Raw genomic sequence first — 20643 nt, 5'->3', positions numbered from 1 at the left:
ACCTTCTCGCTCTCCACAACTCCCTGAAAGGAGCACGTAGCCGGGGGGGTTGGTCTCTTCTCCCAAGAAACAGGCCATAGGACAAGAGGAAACAGCCTCAAGTTGCGCCAGGGGAGGTTTAGGATGGAAATTGGGAAAAAATTCTTCCCCAAAAGGGTTGTGGAGCGTTGGAAGAGGCTGCCCAGGGCGGTGGTGGAGTTGCCATCCCTGGGGGGATTTAAAAGCCAGTGCTGAGGGACGTTGGGTAGTGGTGGCCTTGGCAGGGCTGGGTTAACAGTTGGACTCGATGATCTTAAAGGTCCCTTCTAACCTAGACTCCATGAGTCTATGTATCTATCAGCAGAAACTTAACTCCTGATCCTAACTATTCACTTACTGGTCAGAGTCAGATGTGCTGAGTATCCACGGCGCTGCCCCATTGTCCTGGACTGACACCAGCGTGGGCTAGTTCCTCCTCCTGCGCAGGACACGGCTCCTCACTGGAGTGATCCTAACAAGAGCAAAGAAAAGCAGCATTACCAAGGCCCTGGTTTGTAATAAAGTTCCAGACCCTGCCCAAAGATACATCTGTAAAATAACCCGGAATTCTTAGTGTTTCCTGCCAGGAGAAGCCTGAACAGGAGTGTGCAAGGACTTGGTACGCTCAGGTTGCAACGATCACCAGCCAAAACCTGTCTTTGCTTTCCTCGAAAGGCCAAAGTTGTGTGGGTGCAATGGTGAGCCTCGTTAATGGTTAGCAGCAAACGCAGCTAAATTTATGAGAGAAAAATAGTTGTAGGCTGGGCGCGCTGATTTGCCATCATATTAATGATTCTCCGGCAACATGAACTTGTGCAGAAAGGCAAACGTGGGAAAAGGTAGGCTTACAATTATGGAAAATTTTACTATCTTAAGCTCTGTGTGGTAATTTAACACTAAACTCAACGTGGTTTTGCTGCATGTTTTAGCAATTCCTACCAAACAGCTTATTTGCATGCAGAGTTCTTTGCTTGTTTTTCTGGCCTTTTCGGTGCACTGTGAATTTTCGTATCATCCATGTATTTATGAAATAAACCTTTCAGAGTACTAATCCCAAGAAAAGCTTTGTTTCGGTGAGACTGAAATGACATTTGAAAACACTCTTACTACTTCAGAGCTTCCTTCACCCAGAAGCGTTGAGATGCCTGGGATGATTTAAGTTTACCGAGTGTCTCAATTTCTTACTGTGGTCTGCAGGACACAGCTATCTCGCTGTCAGTTGAACAAAGGACACGAGTGAAAACATGATGGAAAGGAAATCATCTAAGGGCAAGAGTGTGTCAAACTGGAATTTCCCTAAAACTTATCTGCTCGCAGAACCAGAAGTCTAGGTAAGACAGACTGAAGAACGCGTGTGGGATGGGAGGAAGGGGCAAAGAATATAGAAAATTTGCATCTGTAGCAGATGCTTCGGGGTCTGCAGCGACCACACCTTTCTTCAGAAGCTGGAGTGCCAAGTCCAGTTATTTCTATACACTCTGAAGGCCGAAAGGTTAATGGTAATCTTCATCCCCCTGTAGCGTTTATAGATAAGGACAAGGACAACAAAAGAAAGTGCTAAGATAAGGGGAGTAACTTATGCCGTTATTACCAGCTTAGCTTAAAAAGCCTGCATAATCATTCCAAAGTCATCTGTTAAGTAACAAGTAAAGCAATTCGGTTTTGGGGGCTTTGAATGGAAAATTGCTTTAATACAATGACTTTGTAGAGAATATGTCAAGCCATCTAAAGCATGATCATTTAATTATAGTTCTCTACTTGCTTCCTACTGATTACAGTATTTTACTTTGTAGTCTCTTTTCCAAGTAACCCAAGAGATGCTGCAAAGGCTGCTTTTAGACAAGAAATAAATACAGTTTATCACTCCTAACTGTAAAATCATAGAATCACGGAGTGGTTTGGGTTGGAAGGGACCTTAAAGCCCGTCCAGTGCCACCCCCTGCCCTGGGCAGGGACACCTCCCACCAGCCCAGGTTGCTCCAAGCCCCGTCCAACCTGCCCTTGAACCCCTCCAGGGATGGGGCAGCCACAGCTTCTCTGGGCAACCTGGGCCAGGGGCTCACCCCCCTCACAGCAAACAATTTCTGCCTCACATCTCATCTCAATCTCCCCTCTGTCAGTGGAAAACCCTTCCCCCTCGTCCCATGGCTCCCCTCCCTGATCCAGAGTCCCTCCCCAGCTTTCCTGGAGCCCCTTGAGGGACTGGAAGGGGCTCCAAGGTCTCCGCGGAGCCTTCTCTTCTCCAGGCTGAACCCCCCCAGCTCTCTCAGCCTGTCCCCACAGCAGAGGGGCTCCAGCCCTCCCAGCATCTCCGGGGCCTCCTCTGGCCCCGCTCCAACAGCTCCGTGTCTCTCCTGTGCTGAGGCCCCAGCGCTGGAGGCAGCACTGCAGGGGGGTCTCCCCAGAGCGGAGCAGAGGGGCAGAATCCCCCCCTCGCCCTGCTGCCCACGCTGCTGGGGATGCAGCCCAGGCTGCGGGGGGTTTCTGGGCTGCCAGCGCATGTTGCCGGCCCATCGCCAACTTTTGCCCCCCCCAGCACCCCCGAGCCCTTCTCTCAGGGCTGCTCTCCATCCCTCCATCCCCAGCCTGTGCTGGGACCGGGGGTTGCCCCCACCCAGGAGCAGGACCCTGCGCTTGGCCTTGCTGGACCTCATGAGGTTCACATGGACCCACTTCTCCAGCCTGTCCAGGTCCCTCTGGATGGCATCCCGTCTCTCAGGCGTGTCACCGCACCACTCAGCATGGCGTCATTGGCAAGCTTGCCAAGGGTGCACTTGATCCCATGTCTATGTCATTGATGAAGATATTGAACTTTACTGGTCCCAGTATAGACATCTGAAGGACACCACTTGTCACCGATCTGCATCTGGACATCAAGCTGTTGACCACTACCCTCTGGATGCAACCATCCAACTAATTCCTCATCCACTGAACAGTCCACCCATCAAATCCATACCTTTCCCATTTAGAGAGAAGGATGTTGTAGGGGACTATCTTCAAAAATGAAGATAAAAGCATGTGGACAGTATTTTTTTTTTCTCCCAAGCTTTGTTTATCTAATAATCTATTTCTGTTCTGAAAAAAACCCCAACAAAATACCATGTCCAGCAGAACTAACAGAAAAGTCTCTTGTCCATTGCCCTCTAGTTATCCAAATTGCTGTACAACCATTGCAGCTCCTCTCTGCGTTCCTGCCCCATCCGCCACCCGGCATACCTTGTCACTTTACCAAACAGCTCATGGTTCTTCACTCTAATATCTTTAAATCTTCATCTAGACACCTAAAAATCCATGTATTTTCCCCAGCCATATCACCTAAACTGCCCCTCTTCCATTAACCTCTGCCCACGTCCCCTCACCATCAGCTGTACAACAGACAGCACGCACTGTTAAAAAGCCACGAAAATCCCTTTGTGACTGTCGTGCCTACACTGCTTGAGCCGACACCACTGCGTGTGGGGAGGGCGCTGATTTCACTCCTCATTTCCACAGCAGAACTCGGTATCTTTGCGTTTTTTGAATGCCTCCATTGAGTTTATTTGAAACTAGTTAGCAAGTTTAAAAGTCATCAGAAAAGGTGCCAAGGGGTCAGTACCATCTGAGGTGTTGCTTTAGGAAAAAAGACATCCCCATTGCCCATCCTTAGATGAGAATAGAGACGTATCCAGTTGATATGTCTCTTTCCCAAAAGAAGTTTTGAACAAATCATGGAAAATACTGTATTAAAAAAAACACACACAAGAAAAAAGATTCTGGTTTTTGAGACTGAAAACTGTGTAGTTTTCAATGAGTACAAGCAATGAAGTCGTCTTGTAATTCTGGTAGAACATCCTTTTTCATTTGATTTTCATTTACTCTATTTTATTACAGCCCAGACATTGCAGTTCTCCTTCAATGAATTGAATGAGTAGCTGATATTCTTTTTAGACCTTTTAAGCTCTAACACCTTTACAATCCAGTTGCGTTAGACTATCTTGCAGGCTTGCTCATACTGTTCTGCACGTGGTCATACTTGGCTTTTTTTCTTTTCTCGTTGCAGCGCTAAAGACAAAGGACCTAATACTATATTAATGCAATTTTATAGAAGCTTATTGTCAGAAGCACTGACTGATTGCTGCTCTTTCTGTCACAATACCTGGAGGATATTGGAAAATCTGGTAGCATAGAGGAAAGTATTTCCATTTTAGTTCAAGCTTTCTTGGGCTTTTTGTATATTAAAAGGTTAATACAGTTCTTGGAAAAGATGTGAGGATTAACTTGAAAAGTTACTGTGAGTATTTGCTTAGAAGGTCAGTTGTCATTAATGTGATTGTTGAGCTCATCATTGTTACTAGAAAGTCAGGGATCTGTTTTTTTCTCCACGGGATGCCACCAACAGCTGCTGCAGTGATGTGGAACTTAAAAGTCAAACTGCTGTAGCTTAGTAAAAGTCAAATACAAAATCATTCAATTTAGCTTAGGGATGACTTACGGGAACTGAATTGTTGAGAAAGCGAGCAAAACTACCCAAAGAAGAGGCAGAGAAGCAAGCAAACCAATCTAGCTAAACAGCACGCCTTAAGAGCTCTTCTGAATCAAACCGGATTATTTCATAATTGGAAAGGCGAGATTCTACTGAAGCCAATGAACATAGGCTAACAAGCAATGTCTAAGAAAAATTCAACTTCTGAGATGAAACTTGATGAACGAATCACTGAAGTTGTTAAAACCTACAAAAATGTATTTTAAAGACACTGGAAGCAGGAAGCCGGTTTACAAAAAACAATCGCAAACCCAAAAAAGGAAAATCCGTCTGGCCTCGTACACTAGTTGCAATCAACGGAACAACTGAGAAAGATCATTTCCTGATGCCCTCTGTTGCGAAGGAGGATGTTAAAATTCCCTGCTGTAACTTCTGAACCTGCTGGTTATCAGGTTAACGTACTAAATGTCAGAAAAGTAGATACTGGAGCAAACTGATAAATTGGTTTTTAAATTAAGTCCAAGAATTGTGAAAGAAAATTGTGCAGTCAAGCTGCTACAAAAATATAAAAAGTGCCTCTAATGGAAGTTGTTAGACCGGATTGTCAGCGGATAATACATCATGTCTTAATTTTTTTATATGAAACTCCACGCTTTCATTTCTAATATCTCTTTATGGCTCTCAGGATGAGACATGACAGGGTGTGGGCAATTCTGGGACAGTAAAAAAGTTACACGGACTAAGTTCTACCTTGGCGAGGAAAGAAATGTATGGATTTCCCCCCAGCCCCAATACGAAATAGTTACAAAACACCCAGTGGTATCTCACTGTATGAAGTAATTTTATAATGTGTTCACAATTAAACATCAGTATTAGAAATAGAAAAGTCTTAATTCCTTGGAAGTGGACTAGCTCACTGCGGATCTTGGAAAAAATCATCTCTTCTTTACCTTCTTAAATGATCTTTTGCTGCTTCTTTTTACATTTTTTGTCTGTCTCAGGCACCTTTTTGTGGTGTAATATTTGTTAAAACAGATACAGCGTTCTTCTGAATTACATTAGCCTGCAAATATGACCAGCAATGACACTATCTCTTCAGCTGCAGCTGCACCGTAAAGTAAAACTTCAGGAAAAGGTTTTGCATGGGCATATGAGACAATTGTGAACATTCTTAAATGTTGCTTTTGGCTTTTTGCTGATCAAAAATATTTAATCAGGTATTAAAAACATTTTTAGAAACCATGCTCTTGATCTGCTACATCAATAAATCAAGCTGCCACAAGCCCCTAAAAACTACTATAGGGTACAATAGCTAATTCTGTGACCTGTTTCAATAAAACTTCAAATAAACATATTACTGTCTCTTCTTTAAATAACATAAACCATCCCACCCTCTGATGAGCACACATAGAAGCATTGCTTCTTCAGTTTTAACGTTTCTTCTGGTATGCTGTGGGAGCTCTCTGCAACTTCTGTGTGGTTTTCAGGTGTTATTCTCTATAGAACAGATTCCTCTCCCAGTACTGTCATGTTTAATTGTTTTTCTGCCTCGTGGTGTTATTCTAGAGGAAACTATGAAAGGGTAATTCATCAAGAGGTTGGCTAGAAGAGACTAGAGACAGCAGACTGCGGTGTATTCCTCAGACATTGACTTTGGTTGTGGCTGGTGTCTTAATTTTCCATTCAGCCTTAGGCTTTCCCTGGCTGGATCCAAGATCCACTGAGGTAAAGGGTTGTAAAAATCATTTTTTTTTTTTTCGCTTAATTGAGCTGAGTTTTTCTGCTGCACCTGCTATTCTGAATTCCCCATATGGAGAATTTTGATCTGTACAGGTGGTGGTTTGTGCTCTACCTGCTGTGGAGCCTTGGTTCCTCCCTACCGCGTCCCTCAGAGCTGTGGGCAAGCTGTGAGCGCAGAGCGCCTCCTTCCCTCATGCCCAGACTAGACGGAAAGCCCTCAGGGCTCTGCCTGAACGTTGACTTTTCATTACTTGGGCTGGATTAATCACTGTCTGAGACACTTCTGTAATTGGATTAGCACGCAAAATAGGTCGAGGGTGGAGGATGGTCTCCACGGTGGAAACGGGCCGCGTACTGGAGGTGTTCTTCGGTTCGCTCTGCCCAGGCCCGCGGGAATGGCTGCTGGCGGCAGAACGACGGGCTGGGCGACGCCCGCTCCGCCAACGCCCCCTTTCACGACAGGACGAAATGGCGCCCCCACTGGCCTGCTCCGCGCTTATATAGCCTCGAGGGGCGGGCCGGCAGTTATGATTGGCTCACCAGCCTACCTTCCTCACCGCTCCAGCACGTGCTGGTACTATTTACCCGCTCTAGTTGGCTCCGCAGGGAGCGCGTGCTTCGGCAGCCAATGAGCGCTGGGAGCGGGGAAGGAGGGCGGGATGCCGGGCCCGGGCTGCGCATGCGCAGTGCTGAGGCGCGGCCGCTTCTCGGGAGGCGCTCGCGCTCCCCCTGAGGCGCGGCTCCGCCTCCCCGCCCTCGGGGCCGGCTGTGGAGCCGGGTGAGGAGCCGCTGCCGCCGGCTGCGGGCGCTGCGGGTCCGGCACTAGCTGGCCGGGTTGGCCCGGTGCCTGAGGCGACTCTGACGACACCGGTAGCAGCAGCAGCTCCTGCTCCCTGCCTCCCTAGGGTGAGTACGGAGCTGCCGCGGCACTTCCCCGGGAAGGCACCTCTTGGCGATTTCCCGCGGCGTTCGTAGAGGTGTTTAAGGGCTCTGCCCACTCAAAAGTGCTGGTTTCGGGTTATTGAAGTTTAAAGGACCGCTTTGGTAGTGCTTCTTTGGAATATTGCCTTCTTTTTTTTGTGTGGTAAAAGAGCGGCGGAAACCTTTTTGTACCGCCTCCGTTTATCATCTGACGGCTTCCCCCCAGCTTCATTCCTTAAGCCCGAAAGCGACCTCCGTGTGGCCGGGAACGGCGGGGGGCGATGGGGTGGGGCGCCGGGCAGAGCGGTGGGGTTGGTCTGGAGGCAGCAAAGGATGGGAGACTTCCTCTTGTATCCACCTCCTCACCTTTCTTTGTGAGCTTTTATGGGTCTTTTCTTTGCAAACTTGGACACCAAGTGTTCTTCGCTGTATGTGCTTTTGTGGGGCTTTCTCTTCTGGGTTGGCTTTGTGTATATTGAGTCAGAAATAAAGTGGGGACATCTCACAAACTTCTGAAGTGAGTTGCTTGAACAACCCTGTGGCAGTGTGTGCCGCTTCGTAGCTTAACGCTGTTGAATCCACCTCAGTTTAAGGATATGAACAATGTCAGGTTTGTAGAAAGAAGTGATCTTCTGGTAGACAACTTGATGGAACTGGGAGTAAAGGATAAAGTTTGGCCCTGGTTTGATTAAATAAAGGTAGAATAGGGCTGTCTTCTGGTGATATTAATAAAAAGGAGTTAACCAAATTGGTGTTGGGACAAACAATATGAAGAGGAAGCTTTTACCTTTATGAAGGTAAGGGCTTTTCTGAAGCCCAGTGTCTGAACTGATGATGGTCTGTTGTGTTATTACAAAACCAATTTAAAATGCTTTTGCAACAGGAATGTTTTTGGAGTGCAGAGAAAGCAGTGCACATCAGCTTTGATGTGGCAGGGTTGCTAGTCTCAGTGGTGGGCGATGTGTCTGCGTTTCACAATAAACACACAGAACTTTCAAAACTATCAGTTTTGTTTTCTGTGTGTGAAGCGGTCAGTAGTCTGAAAAGTTGCTATGGTGAGAACAGAGGTATCCATGGCTTTTTTTCTACTTTCTATCCCAAAATTGCACTTGTGTGGCACGTTGAAGAATGCGGTTTGATAAAAGAAGCCAGGTAGCAGCCAGCTGCTGGCCAAAGGCATGGACTGCTCTATACCTGGCTCTGCACCCCTCTGAGCATCCCCATCTCTCTGGCTCCCAGGTGGAGCCATTCATGGTCTGAAACTGTCAGCTCTGTAGAAAAATGAGTTTTGTTCTGTCACTTTGTCTCCTGAAGCTTGTGCTTTGGGTTTAGGTGTTTGCCAAGAGGAGCTCTTGGGGTGGAGTAAAGGGGAGCAGGGCTACCTCGCGTGGCTACTGCCTGCTCTTGGGAAGACTTAATCACTTTTTCGGAAAAGCTGAAAAGCCACGTGCCAAAAAACGAGCTATTGGAGGGAAAAAGACCAGCCTGTCTGAACAGAGATACGGTTGTAACTTGGCGGGGGGGGCGGGGAAGGAGACTTTATGGCTTTTGGAAGACGGGGCAGGCCACTCAGGAAGACTACAGAGATGTTGAGAGGCTATGGAGGGAGAAAGTAGGAAGGGTTTCAGAAAGGTATTGTACACATATTTATTTACAGCATATCTTATGTCAAGACAAGTATTTGTTCTTGATTTTTGGCTTAATCCTAATCTTGCAAAACAGGGGCAAAAAGAAAAAAAAAACGCAGGAAAATAATCTAAAAGATACTGTGTTGTTGGATTATTTCCCCAGGAAATACTGGGATTGTGCTACTGCACTTCCTGTGGTGTGTGTCATGATAATTTTAATTTCTATGAGTATTTGTGGGGTAGCTGGTCTCTCTAACAAACTGCTCCAACCCAAGTTTGAGAGCTCTATAAACAGCTACAACTGTTTTGGAGACTTTACAGTCCTGTACGTGTTCTTTATTTTTACATGAACTTTTTAATCATAGGTTAGTTATTTAATCTACATGTCTGTCATAAACCAGCATATCTAAAGGAATGTCATATTTCAAACTTATAATTTATTGCAGAAACAGAATGAAGTACAGATGTTTGGTGTGGGTAATGGCTTGAAAAAGCATAGAATAAGTAGCATGTGATTTTTTCCTTTTTTGATTTTGACTTTGGCTTCAACTTAAATTGTGCTTTCAGCTGTTTTACATGTCTCAGTTGCAAAGGCTTTCAAGTTGAGTTTATGGGGTTGGGGTTTTTTGGTTTTGGTGGGTGTGGTTTTTTTATCATTGGAGCAGTGTAAATTCCAATGGGGATTTGCACAAAGCTTGTTTTTCCATGTTTCCCTACATGTACTCTCATGTAGGCATTCACAGACCTGCTGTCTTGGATGCTTTGGTTACGTTTGGCTGAGTGAAATCTTACTGTATCTTTTGCATGTCTTCTGTCTCACAGAAACAAACTGGCCTGGATACAATTCTGAGTCTAGATTCTGGACCTGTAGAAGGTATCCGTGGAAAATGTGCTGTGTAGAGCAGCAGTTCAAACTTCTGCTTTTAATTGAAGGCAGGTGACTGCTAGCAAATACCAGCCAAATGTATGGAAATTGGTGTTGGTTTGGTTCTGGCCTAGTTGGTGCTTGTTGTGTGTTGTACTGGGGAAGGGGCAGCATGGGCAGAAGGAAGCTGGGATTATGGAATGGGACAGGCCAGATAGAAGCTTGAAAATCAATTGCAGATTCTGGCTTTATGTTTCATTCTCTCTCTAGTTGTAGATACTTTGTGTAATTATATTTCCTTTAATAAACATAAACATTAATTTTCTTTTCTTGCTGCGTTATTAGCTAAATTCTTCATGCCTTTTCTGTGCGTATGTGTTGGTGACCTTGGTTTTCTGCTGTAACCCTGAGTGGATACCTTTAGGGAGCACTATCCATGGCCAGAAACAGCGCTGACTTTGCCAGAGCTTTGGTCTAGGAGAGGCAGATGTGCATAAGGTGTTGCTGGTTAGATCCACCAACAATATCTCTGTCAAACCCTGTACTGTTAGCAGCTACAACGTCCCATGTTCTCTAAATCATAAGCTCTGTTGAACTATATGTGAATAAAATGAGGAAGCTTGCTACCTTAATTTAAAAGTATGCGATAAATAACGCACTTACTTACTTGTTTGGGTGCTTTTTCTCTTGTGTAATACCCTAGAAATGTACTACCTGTTAATCCACTGGAAAATGGAAATTCCCGCATGCTATTAAATAGCAGTTCTGTACCATGTCACTTACTTCATACGTCACTTTGATTAAACTCAATTTCATAGAATGGTTTGGGTGGGAAGGGACCCTAAAGCCCATTCAGTGCCACCCCCTGCCCTGGGCAGGGACACCTCCCACCAGCCCAGGTTGCTCCAAGCCCCGTCCAACCTGCCCTTGAACCCCTCCAGGGAAGGGGCAGCCACAGCTTCTCTGGGCAACCTGGGCCAGGGGCTCACCCCCCTCACAGCCAAGAATTTCTGCCTCACATCTCATCTCAGTCTCCCCTCTGTCAGTGGAAAACCCTTCCCCCTCGTCCCATGGCTCCCCTCCCTGCTCCAGAGTCCCTCCCCAGCTTTCCTGGAGCCCCTTTAGGGACTGAAAGGATAAAATTTCCATGTGACTTATTTCACTACCCATCTGTTTGCTACTCTTTCTCTAGGGAAACAAAGAAAAAATCTGCTTGACAGTTATCCAAGCTTTAATTGATTTGGTACTGAAGTATAGTAATTATTATCAAGGCTGTGGGAGGCTGTGATATGTCAAAGATACTAACGTGCTTGTTTGTGACAATTTCATAATGGTAGTTGTAAATGTACTATAAATTTAGCTAATTATCCATATGAATGCTCCCACAGATTGTCTCGCATGTTTTCAGAATGCTTGGTATCTGATCTAATTTGTTTTATAACTTCCCCAAGAGCAATTTGCTATTGTTACAGATAGACTCTTTCATATTACAGGCATCTTCTCTTTTTCTGTACCACTAGAATCTGAAAAGTACTGGTAGTGCAGAAATTTGGGGTTTAAAACTAATTGCATCATCCTATTTTTTTTTGGGGTCTTCTGGGGACTTGCCTGGATTTGAGAGATTCAATAAGGTGCATCTAAAGAATTTGTGTCCTGAATTTGTTGCAGTTAACTCTTCTAGAGTAATTGGGAAAGATTGACCCATATCTTAATGATATGAATGGGAAATGTGAGTAAGGCTAGTATACCATGCTCTCTTGGAAGAAAAAGTCAGACTGCAAGCCAAGTAGGCAACCTGGTGTGAGTCGCATGTTTGCCTCTCTTGGCTTTCCTCTCTGTTAAAGTGTAGCCAGCTGACATGTCAGAGGTGAGACACTTTACCCAGCCCTAAATAATCAAGACTTCAATGGGCATAGACTATTGCAATTGATTATTACAGGTTTTTGTGTTGCACTGTGTACTGGTACTCTTGTGAATTCTTAGGCTAAAGTAGCAATTCTGAGGAAGCCCTTCACCTTTCCATGGCTCTGTGTTGCCAGCTGGTGCAGTGCCCTTCTCTCAGGCTGGGTAACTTCCAGGACACCAGTATCTTCCATCAACCCTCCCCGTTATCTATAATTGTGTTTAATCAGAGTGGAGTTGGAAGGAGTTCTGGTGGTCCTCCAATTCCAAATGGAATTGTAGCCTGAAAACTCTTTTCTATTATTTAACTTCTTTTTAGACATCTTTAGCTTAGAATTACTTTTAAACTCTTTTACTGGCCACTTTTGAATGGTGCTTGTTTTTAATCTAGTAAATTAGGCCTGTTCACCTTAATTCCTGAGTGTTGTGTTGCCACATTTGAAGATCGAGAGAGAACAGATTATGTGCTACAGTGCTTTCAGGCACTTGAAACAACATGCTCTTGCTGGGGTATAATGTGTCTCTGACAAAGAGCAGTGCCCATGTAGCTTTACTCCTCATGTGCTTTTATGGGTGCTTCTGCAAGATCTGAGGTGAGGAAAGCCTTAACTTATTGGCATCCTTGGCTAGGGTTGCTGATGAGAGGGTCTGTCAGGCCTGCTCTGAGTGGAGGCTTAGATGACCTCCAGGTTTACTTTTTGATCCAAATTGCTCTTTGATTTTACTCTAATGCTATGGAAAATAAGGATTCCTAAGGGACATGGACTTCTGTAACAGTATTCTCCATCTTTGTGTGCTGCATGAGATTAACAACTTTTCAGATGCATTGTGTATTTTCTAAGTGTCCTGGTTTGAGGTAAAACAGAACCAATTTTCTGATTTGTAATTTTACCTTTTAGCTGGGCCTCTTCTAACTGACTAAGTCTGAAATTAACAGCATATTGTTCAGAAGCTGTTCACTCTCAGAGTGATAAGACCTGATTATACCAAGGAACGGTTCGCGGAGAGGCTCTTGCTTAGACTTATTGCTATAACGACCAATGTCGGCTCACTTCGCTGTTTGCCCCGTTAGAGGGTCGGAAGCGGAGAAGCGCAGAGGGGTCCCACCTGCAGGGAGGAGCAGAGGTGACCCCAAACTGCCCAACAGGGTATTCCATCCCATCTGCATCACGCTCGGTATAAAAGCTGAGGGATCAAAGGGGCAAGGGGGCTCTGGCTCGCTCTTTCTTCAATGGCCGACGTCTGAGGAGGGGCCTGTCTGTTCGTCTGCCTTTGATCTGATCCGAGCATTCCTGACTCTAGTTCTGGAATTCAGCTCCTGTCCCTCGCTGGCTCCGGTCTGGGACTTTCCCTGTGTCTGCTGGTGATGCGATTGTCATCCTGGGAGCTGGGTACAGTTTCGTATATATTGTATACTTTTTTCTTTAAATTTTATTGTTCTATTATTATTTACTATTTTCTTATTTATTATTATTTTCATTAAAGTAGTTTAGTTCTTTTTTCTAAACTCGTAAATCTCCTTATCTCTTCCTCTCCTCTCTGAGGGGGGGAGGGCCATCTGTCATTCTGATCGGCCAATTCCGCCAAAACCATGACACTAAGTAACTAGAATTTGTCTGAGCTGTATTTCAGTATTTAACCAAATAAGCTCATGATTATCTTTAATTCACTGTGAAGCAGTTACTGTTCTCAAGCAATTATGATGTTTATATAGACATCAATGCAAATGCATGACATAAGTTAATTGGTCTGCATAATATTTTCTTCCATTCACAAGTATGTGTGTAATTATACCACAGGTGCTATAAAGTGTAGACTACACAGTGAATAACATGGCATTCCTTATGGGGAAATTCCAATTTTCCAGCTCCTTTCTACTGATCTCATTTACTGAAGAGACATTTTGCTGGTGTGAGTAACTACTAAGCTGCTGTTAAGCACAGAGAAGACAGTCAAGTGAAATAGGTCAGTGTGTAGAATATTGTGTGTACGCAGAAACTGTGAACTGCTGAGTGTCCAGCTTTCCTTGCCCATTATAAAAATGAAAATTAAATAGTGTGAAGGGAGGATGGTGGTCTTAATCGTGACAATCATCATCTTTTGAGCAGTACTCATAAACTACTGCCATGTTGTTCTAAATACCCTACATTCTCTGGATAGTCTAGTCTACAATAGCTTTCACCAATGTCTGCTGGTCCATGACCAACGATACCGAGCATGTCCTGTGGGCGCTGTCATGCCTTGATTGCCGTCTTGCTGATCTCAGTTATCCCTCTCTGTAGCTGTAAGCAGAGCCGGAGGACCTGGAAAGCAGCGTTTTAATTTTGAGCCATGGTTGTGGACAGCTCTTCTGGGAGAAACAAACAGCACTGATGTTGGCCTAGTAATGTTTCCTCCTTAAACTGCTTCCCCTAGGTTAGAATTTTGAATTAATGAAGTTGCCATAGAAATGTAACTCCTAAGTGGTTTGCTTCCATTTTAGAGTATACCTATGAAATACTTGTTGTGCTGTGGCTTCTGTGAGTGGAATTCAGTGTCACCTTTGGATAAAAGGTGACAGTGGTCCTTGCTGGTGACCAGCAGCCTGGAGACCTAATGAAGAAGCAGGACCGATTTGGGTTCAGTTGATTTGGTGGCCTCCAAAAAGAATAAGTCATTCTTGTCTTCGTCTTCTGTCCCAAGGTGCTCTGCAAGAGATGCCATTCCCTCCTCTTTCCTGTATAATATGCAGAAGCAGGTCAGTAACCAAGAAACACATAATTTTGCAGTGATAGAAGTGAAGAAAGAAACTTTCATTAAACAAAATCTTAAGTCAACAGCAGTATGAGTTGTGGAAGCAAGTTTATAAATCACATCAAATAATTTGATTTTAAAATACTATTTTAATGTTTCTTTAACTCACTTTTGCTTTTTTTCCTCACGTAGTAATGCATCAGCTGATAGCAGTTTACCAATACTTTGTATTTGACATGTGATAACTGAACTGACTTCACCTTTTGCTTTTAAAAAGAACTTCTTGTCTATTTTTAGGGTCCTCCAAAATTAATCAAAACCAAAGCAAAACAAAGAAAGAAAAACCCACAGAAATCTACTGTGAATTTTAATTTACTGTGCAAGGTCTGTGGAAGGTGGTATGAGTTTACAGTCATAAAAAAAAAAAACCCCGAAAACCAGTGTTTAAGAAAATGTTAACCTCTGATCTTAAGCCATTGCTAGAAGCTTGGCGTTGGTGGTACCTCTGATCCACATTGGGTTTGTATGATGATTTTTAAAGGTTTGACCTGTCTAAGTAGTGTTCAGAACCTGGTATTTCTGGGTGGTGGCAGGTAGCTTCTGGTTACCAGACCAAGTGACTTAATGGATGCTTTTAGCCTTAACTGCGGTGAGGTTATGAAGGGTTAACTCTCAGAAGCTGCAGCTGTAGAGCAGGGAAAATGCAGAGGACACAGAAAAATAATTACGAGACTCCCTTTTCTTGAAAGCCAGCTTTAACTTTTTCAGTGACAAATTCTGGGGGAAGGTGCTCCCATCTGTGTAAGGGTAAACTGCAGAATCAACAGTGAGAATGTGTAACTGAACTCCCATGGGAATAAAGGTGAGAGATTGTGCTTGATAGATTCAAGGTGAATATGGGCTGATTCATTGTTGGTTTTTTTATTGTCTGATAGAACTATCTACTAAAAGGAAGTATGGCCAATAAATACATTCCATTTGAAACATTTTATGGCAAAATTAAACTGTTCAAAAAGGGAATAAACAAGTTAATGGAAGCTCTACCAGTTGAACCCTGTGGTCTGGCTACAGCCTGTGGTTCAATAAATCCCTGTATTAGTTATTTGACAAGAAGATGCTTCAACGGATGAAGCTGCGACACTGATAGAAGTACAGTGTTCCTCATACTGCACTGTTGCTCTTTTAGCTTTGTGGCGGTTTGCTGTTTAACGAATGCTAATGCAGATATACGCATGCAGTGAACTGCATGTATTGGGGTTAATGGTGTAGAAATCAAAAGTATTTTGGTTTTGACACTTCAGAATAGCGGTCAATGAGCGTGCGTGAGCCATCAAATATTAAGTAACACTAGTATTTCATTAAAGCTTCGAAAGTTTCTATGAAATTAGTACAGATTTTAGTACAGCATAAGCTTTTTGTGTAGTGGAAAAAGCGTAGCTCAAAAATGAGTCTGTCTTGCTCTGAAAATGGTGTCCAGCTTAAAGGCAACTAAAAGCTCTATTTTGTTACTTATTTTGTGATGCATAAGAATGCATTTAGACTAGACCTAGGATTGATTTGGAGGTTGCTTGAAATTCAATTGATTAAATTGCATGTGATTGATTATGTTGGGCCTATTTAAGTTCAATGTTCCTTAGAATTACAAAATGCTCCTTAGATACTTTGTTGTTGTTCTTTGGGCTTTTCTCCTCTCTGCCCTCATTATTCTTCAGAATTGTTCTCACATTAAGCTTCACTGAGTTTGAGATTTAATGTTTCTCTTGCAGTGCTCTGATCTTACACAGTCTTTAGGAAATCTTGTGTGTCAAAGTCCTTCCTGTATCCCCATTGGTTGGTCTCCAGCCCCCCTCGGAGCGTGCACCGCATCACCCTGCCGAGTCAGAGTGTTTAACTGGTTGGTTCTCCTCTCTTAGGTTGATCAAAGTAATTTCATATTTGAGGCATTGTTGATAGTGGCTAAGGAAGGGATCTTTAGCTAGAAGACTTCTGTATATACAGTTCAGTTGGAAAAAAATTTGAAATGAGTATGCATATCTCTTGGGAGGATTCCAGAGGGGAACTTCTTGTAAGAAGTAATATAAAATTACCAGTTGTGATCTGTTGTGTAAAAGAGCAATAACTAAAACCCCAAACCTGCCAAATTTATCTATGATGTTGGAGCCTTGTAGGCAGCCTGTTGGAAGATGTTACCTCCTTTTTATAAATGGATGACCAAAGTACCTTGCCTGTCCAGGTCATGCCTGGATGCTGTTCAGCAGCGTCCTGGTGACCTGATTTCTATTTTTAATGCGTGGATTTCTGAGCTTTTTGAGTTTATTTCCTTGCACAGAATGTAGACCATATTTTTCTGCTTATTTTCAATATATGGAGAAGTAAATCCTGCCTGTCTTGTTGGTGATGAAGAGATACCTAAAGTTTAGCCTTTTAACTATTCATATTTTTATGGAGCCTTGAATCTGTAATAAAAAAGATATTATTGATTGTTAAACACTGCAGGGTGGGGACAGTAATTTTTAAAGTAATTGGGAACTTTCCTTCTGTTGTTCAGTGTTTAACTAGCATTCCATTTAGTTTAATATCTGGGGACATGTCCTGTGCAAGCAATCAGTAGGACTTCACGAAGCTTTGGTAGCAAGAATTGCTGAATGAACTTCTCATTCCATGGTGTACTGGATGTATCAGTTGAGAGAAGCTCCCTAGAAAACACAGCCATGAAATGCCCTGATTGTCCCAATGATTTACCACGCTGTTTTTGCAACAGATCCATTTCCATGTGTAGCTTTGTGCTATCTACTTGGTTTTTGGGCTGTTGTCTTTGCAAAATTTTTCATCTCACTTCCTTCCCTTCTATTTCATTTCTTTAAATATTTCTCTGCCTATTGCCACCTTATTCTTGGGAGGTGGGGAGAGGGCAGCATTAGCACTGCTTCAAAACAAGCCAAAAACCTCACTACTTCACGCTGTATCCAATCATGTGTAAATATAGATAGGGAGGAAGGGGTGTAACCCAATATGGACAACACCACGATGAAACTTGCACTGAAGGAGGCTCTACAGAGGGACCTGGACAGGCTGGATCCATGGGACAAGGCCAACTGTAGGAGGTTTAATAAGGCCAAGTGCCGGGTCCTGCATTTCGGTCACAACAACCCCAAGCAACGCTACGGGCTTGGGGCAGAGTGGCTGGAAAGCTGCCCGGCAGAAAAGGACCTGGGGGTGCTGGTGGACGGCCAGCTTGACAGGAGCCAGCAGTGTGCCCAGGTGGCCAAGAAGGCCAACAGCATTCTGGCTTGCATCAGGAACAGCATGGCCAGCAGGAGCAGGGAAGGGATGGTGCCCCTGTACTGGGCACTGGTGAGGCCTCACCTCGAGCGCTGTGTTCAGTTCTGGGCCCCTCTGTACAAGAGGGACGTTGAGGTGCTGGAGCGTGTCCAGAGGAGAGCGACCAGGCTGGGGAGGGCTCTGGAGACCAGGGCATCTGAGGAGAGGCTGAGGGAGCTGGGCATGTTTAGCTTGGAGAAGAGGAGGCTGAGGGGAGACCTCCTTGCCCTCTACAACTCCCTGAAAGGAGGGTGCAGAGAGGTGGGGGTTGGCCTCTTCTCCCAGGGGAATAATGACAGGACCAGAGGAAATGGGCTGAAGCTGCGGCAGGGGAGGTTCAGATCAGCTATTAGGAAGAATGACTTTACTGCAAGAGTGGTCAGGCACTGGGACAGCCTGCCCGGGGAGGGGGTTGGGTCACCATCCCTAGAGGCGTTGAAGAAACGTCTGGATTTGGTACTTCAGGGCGTGCTCTAGTGGCAGAGATCGTAGGTTGGTTGTTTGTGGGGGTTTTTTTTGGTGCGTCTATGGTTGGACTCGATCTCAAAGGTCCTTTCCAACCATGAATATTCTATGATTCTAAGTCTTATGGAGAAAATGTCCCTCTCCTTCACCAGAGGCATGCTTCTTTCTCCATTCTTTCTCCTAAGCAGACAGCTGCAAGTTGGCTGCCTTTCCAGCCTTCATCTCTTACAAAGGAGGGGTTCAAATGAATTTTCCCCTTCCCCTGTCAACTTTGGTTATGTCTAGAGAAAGTACTTTCAGTCTCTGTTTCTGGATACTTGTAGACTTTAAGGGATCTTCAAAAAACAGATGAGCAAGTTTGTTTTAAGGAGGCATAAATGCCCAAGAAGGCAGTTTGGCACTTCAATAGAAAAATTTCGACAGTGGAAAAAAGTTGAAACTCCCTGATTCATAAGACACCTGCTGTTGAGTGCTCCATGATATACCGTGTTTCCATTTTCAGCCAAGCTGTCTCAACCTAGGAATGGTACCAACTGGGTTGCAATTGGCATCACTTCAAACAAATATGTCATCGAGTTTGTGGCAAGTTGCTAATTAAATTGGGTAAAATTTGGTGCACTTGCCGCTTTTATTGCTTGTGGGGTTTTCCTTATGTTTTCTGTAAGGTAGTCGCCACCATTCCATTTTCTGTGAAGCTACTCAAACAGCAGGATGCAGTCTGCATTTTGCTGCATGGTAGATAGATTCATTGACGGCTGCTAAATACGCTGGGGCTATCGAAGCGAAGTGTGGTTTGAGCTGAAGGTGCTGGGAGAGACTCTTGAGAGCAGTCGGGTATGTATTGCAGGATACTGAGCATGATGGACCTGTGGTCTGATCCATGGTGTTGGTTTTTGCAAATCATCAGCTCCTCTTCCTGAGATGCCTGATGCTCTTATCAATCAGTTGAGCTTTAGTCGGGGAGAGCTGAAATTGCACTAATCACAACCTGCAGAGGCTTCAGGCTGATGAGTTGCCTAATGAAATAAAACATATGGCCGTGCCCAGAGAGTGGTGGTAAATGGAGTTAAATCCAGTTGGTGTCCGGTCACAAGTGGTGTCCCCCAGGGCTCGGTGCTGGGGCCGGTTCTCTTTAATATCTTTATCAATGATCTGGATGAAGGGATCGAATGCACCCTCAGTAAGTTCGCAGATGACACTAAACTGGGCGGGCGTGTTGATCTGCTTGAGGGTAGGTTGGCTCTGCAGAGGGATCTGGACAGGCTGGACTGACGGGCTGAGACCAATGGTATGAGGTTCAGCAAGGCCAAGTGCCGGGCCCTGCACTTGGGTCACAACAACCCCATGCAGCGCTACAGGATTGGGGCGGAGTGGCACGAAAGCAGCCCGGCAGAAAAGGACCTGGGGGTGTTGGTGGACAGCCAGCTGAATATGAGCCAGCAGTGTGCCCAGGTGGCCAAGAAGGCCAACAGCATCCTAGCCTGTATCAGGAATAGTGTGGTGAGCCGGACTAGGGAAGTGATCATCCCCCTGTACTCGGCACTGGTGAGGCCCCACCTCGAGTACTGCGTTCAGTTTTGGGCCCCTCGCTACAAGAGGGACATTGAGGTGTTGGAGCGTGTCCAGAGAAGGGCTACAAAGCTGGTGAGGGGCCTGGAGGACAAACCTTATGAGGAACGACTGAGGGAGCTGGGGTTGTTTAGCCTGGAGAAGAGGAGGCTGAGGGGAGGCCTTATCACCCTCTACAACTACCTGAAAGGAGGTTGTAGAGAGATGGGGGCTGACCTCCCTGGTGACAAGTGATAGGACGAGAGGAAAAGGGTTCAAGTTATGTCAGGGGAGGTTTAGATTGGATATTAGGAAACATTTTTTCACTGAAAGGGTTATTAAACATTGGAATAGGCTGCCCAGGGAGGTGGTGGATTCACCATCCCTGGAGGTGTTTAAAAAAAGGGTAGATGGGGCACTTAAGGACGTGGTTTAGAAGTGGCTTTTGTCAGGGTAGGTTAAAGGTTGGACTTGATGATCTTAAAGGTCCCTTCCAACCTCAGCAATTCTATGACTCTATATTTTTCTTGGGGAAGAGCTTTTTCTTTCATAGGTGGCTCCTGTAAAGGTTGTTCTTGCTGTATTCCATCAGTAAAACTAGCTTGTGTTTTAAGAGTGGTAGTTTCAGCGTAGAATTGAGAGTACAGATTATTCCAAGCAGACACTTAGTTCTGTGTTTCTGCTACAGGGATTGATACGCTAACAAATTCTTAGCAGATTAGTCCTGAGCTTTGAGCAGTAATATTGCTAATCTTCTGAAGGTAGATACTTTAGTAGTTGTTCTTTTATTCTGGGCTAATTCTGCAGATAATAAACCTCATGTTCTCTTGACTTACGTTGTAGAAATTCAGAGGATTCTGGAAGTATTAGACCGGATTATAAAAGCCTAAAACTGTTTAAATGGCTATTTTAATCCAGTTACTTGTAGTCTGGTGTATTGGGTCTCTTCTTCGTACTTGAAGAAATAAGAAGTATGCTGTGACCTTAAACCCAGCTGAAATACTACTTTCTGCTTCTGTATTCCATGAAATTTTATGCTT

General features: G+C 44.5%; 1 long non-coding RNA gene across 1 annotated transcript; it reads left to right on the top strand.

Moving 5' to 3' along the window:
• The first annotated feature begins 46 nt into the window (after positions 1 to 46).
• LOC128906315 (uncharacterized) lies at positions 47 to 5797 on the top strand. The gene is made up of 3 exons (XR_008465123.1): positions 47 to 857; positions 1216 to 1349; positions 4058 to 5797. It is a non-coding gene; the product is annotated as an uncharacterized LOC128906315 (long non-coding RNA).
• Positions 5798 to 20643: the final 14846 nt, after the last annotated feature.

Source organism: Rissa tridactyla, chromosome 2, assembly GCF_028500815.1.
Source record: "Rissa tridactyla isolate bRisTri1 chromosome 2, bRisTri1.patW.cur.20221130, whole genome shotgun sequence".
In the NCBI taxonomy this organism is placed as follows: Eukaryota; Metazoa; Chordata; class Aves; order Charadriiformes; family Laridae; genus Rissa; species Rissa tridactyla.
The sequence above is the reverse complement of the archived record's forward strand: the minus strand, read 5'-3'. Positions and strand labels throughout refer to the sequence as shown.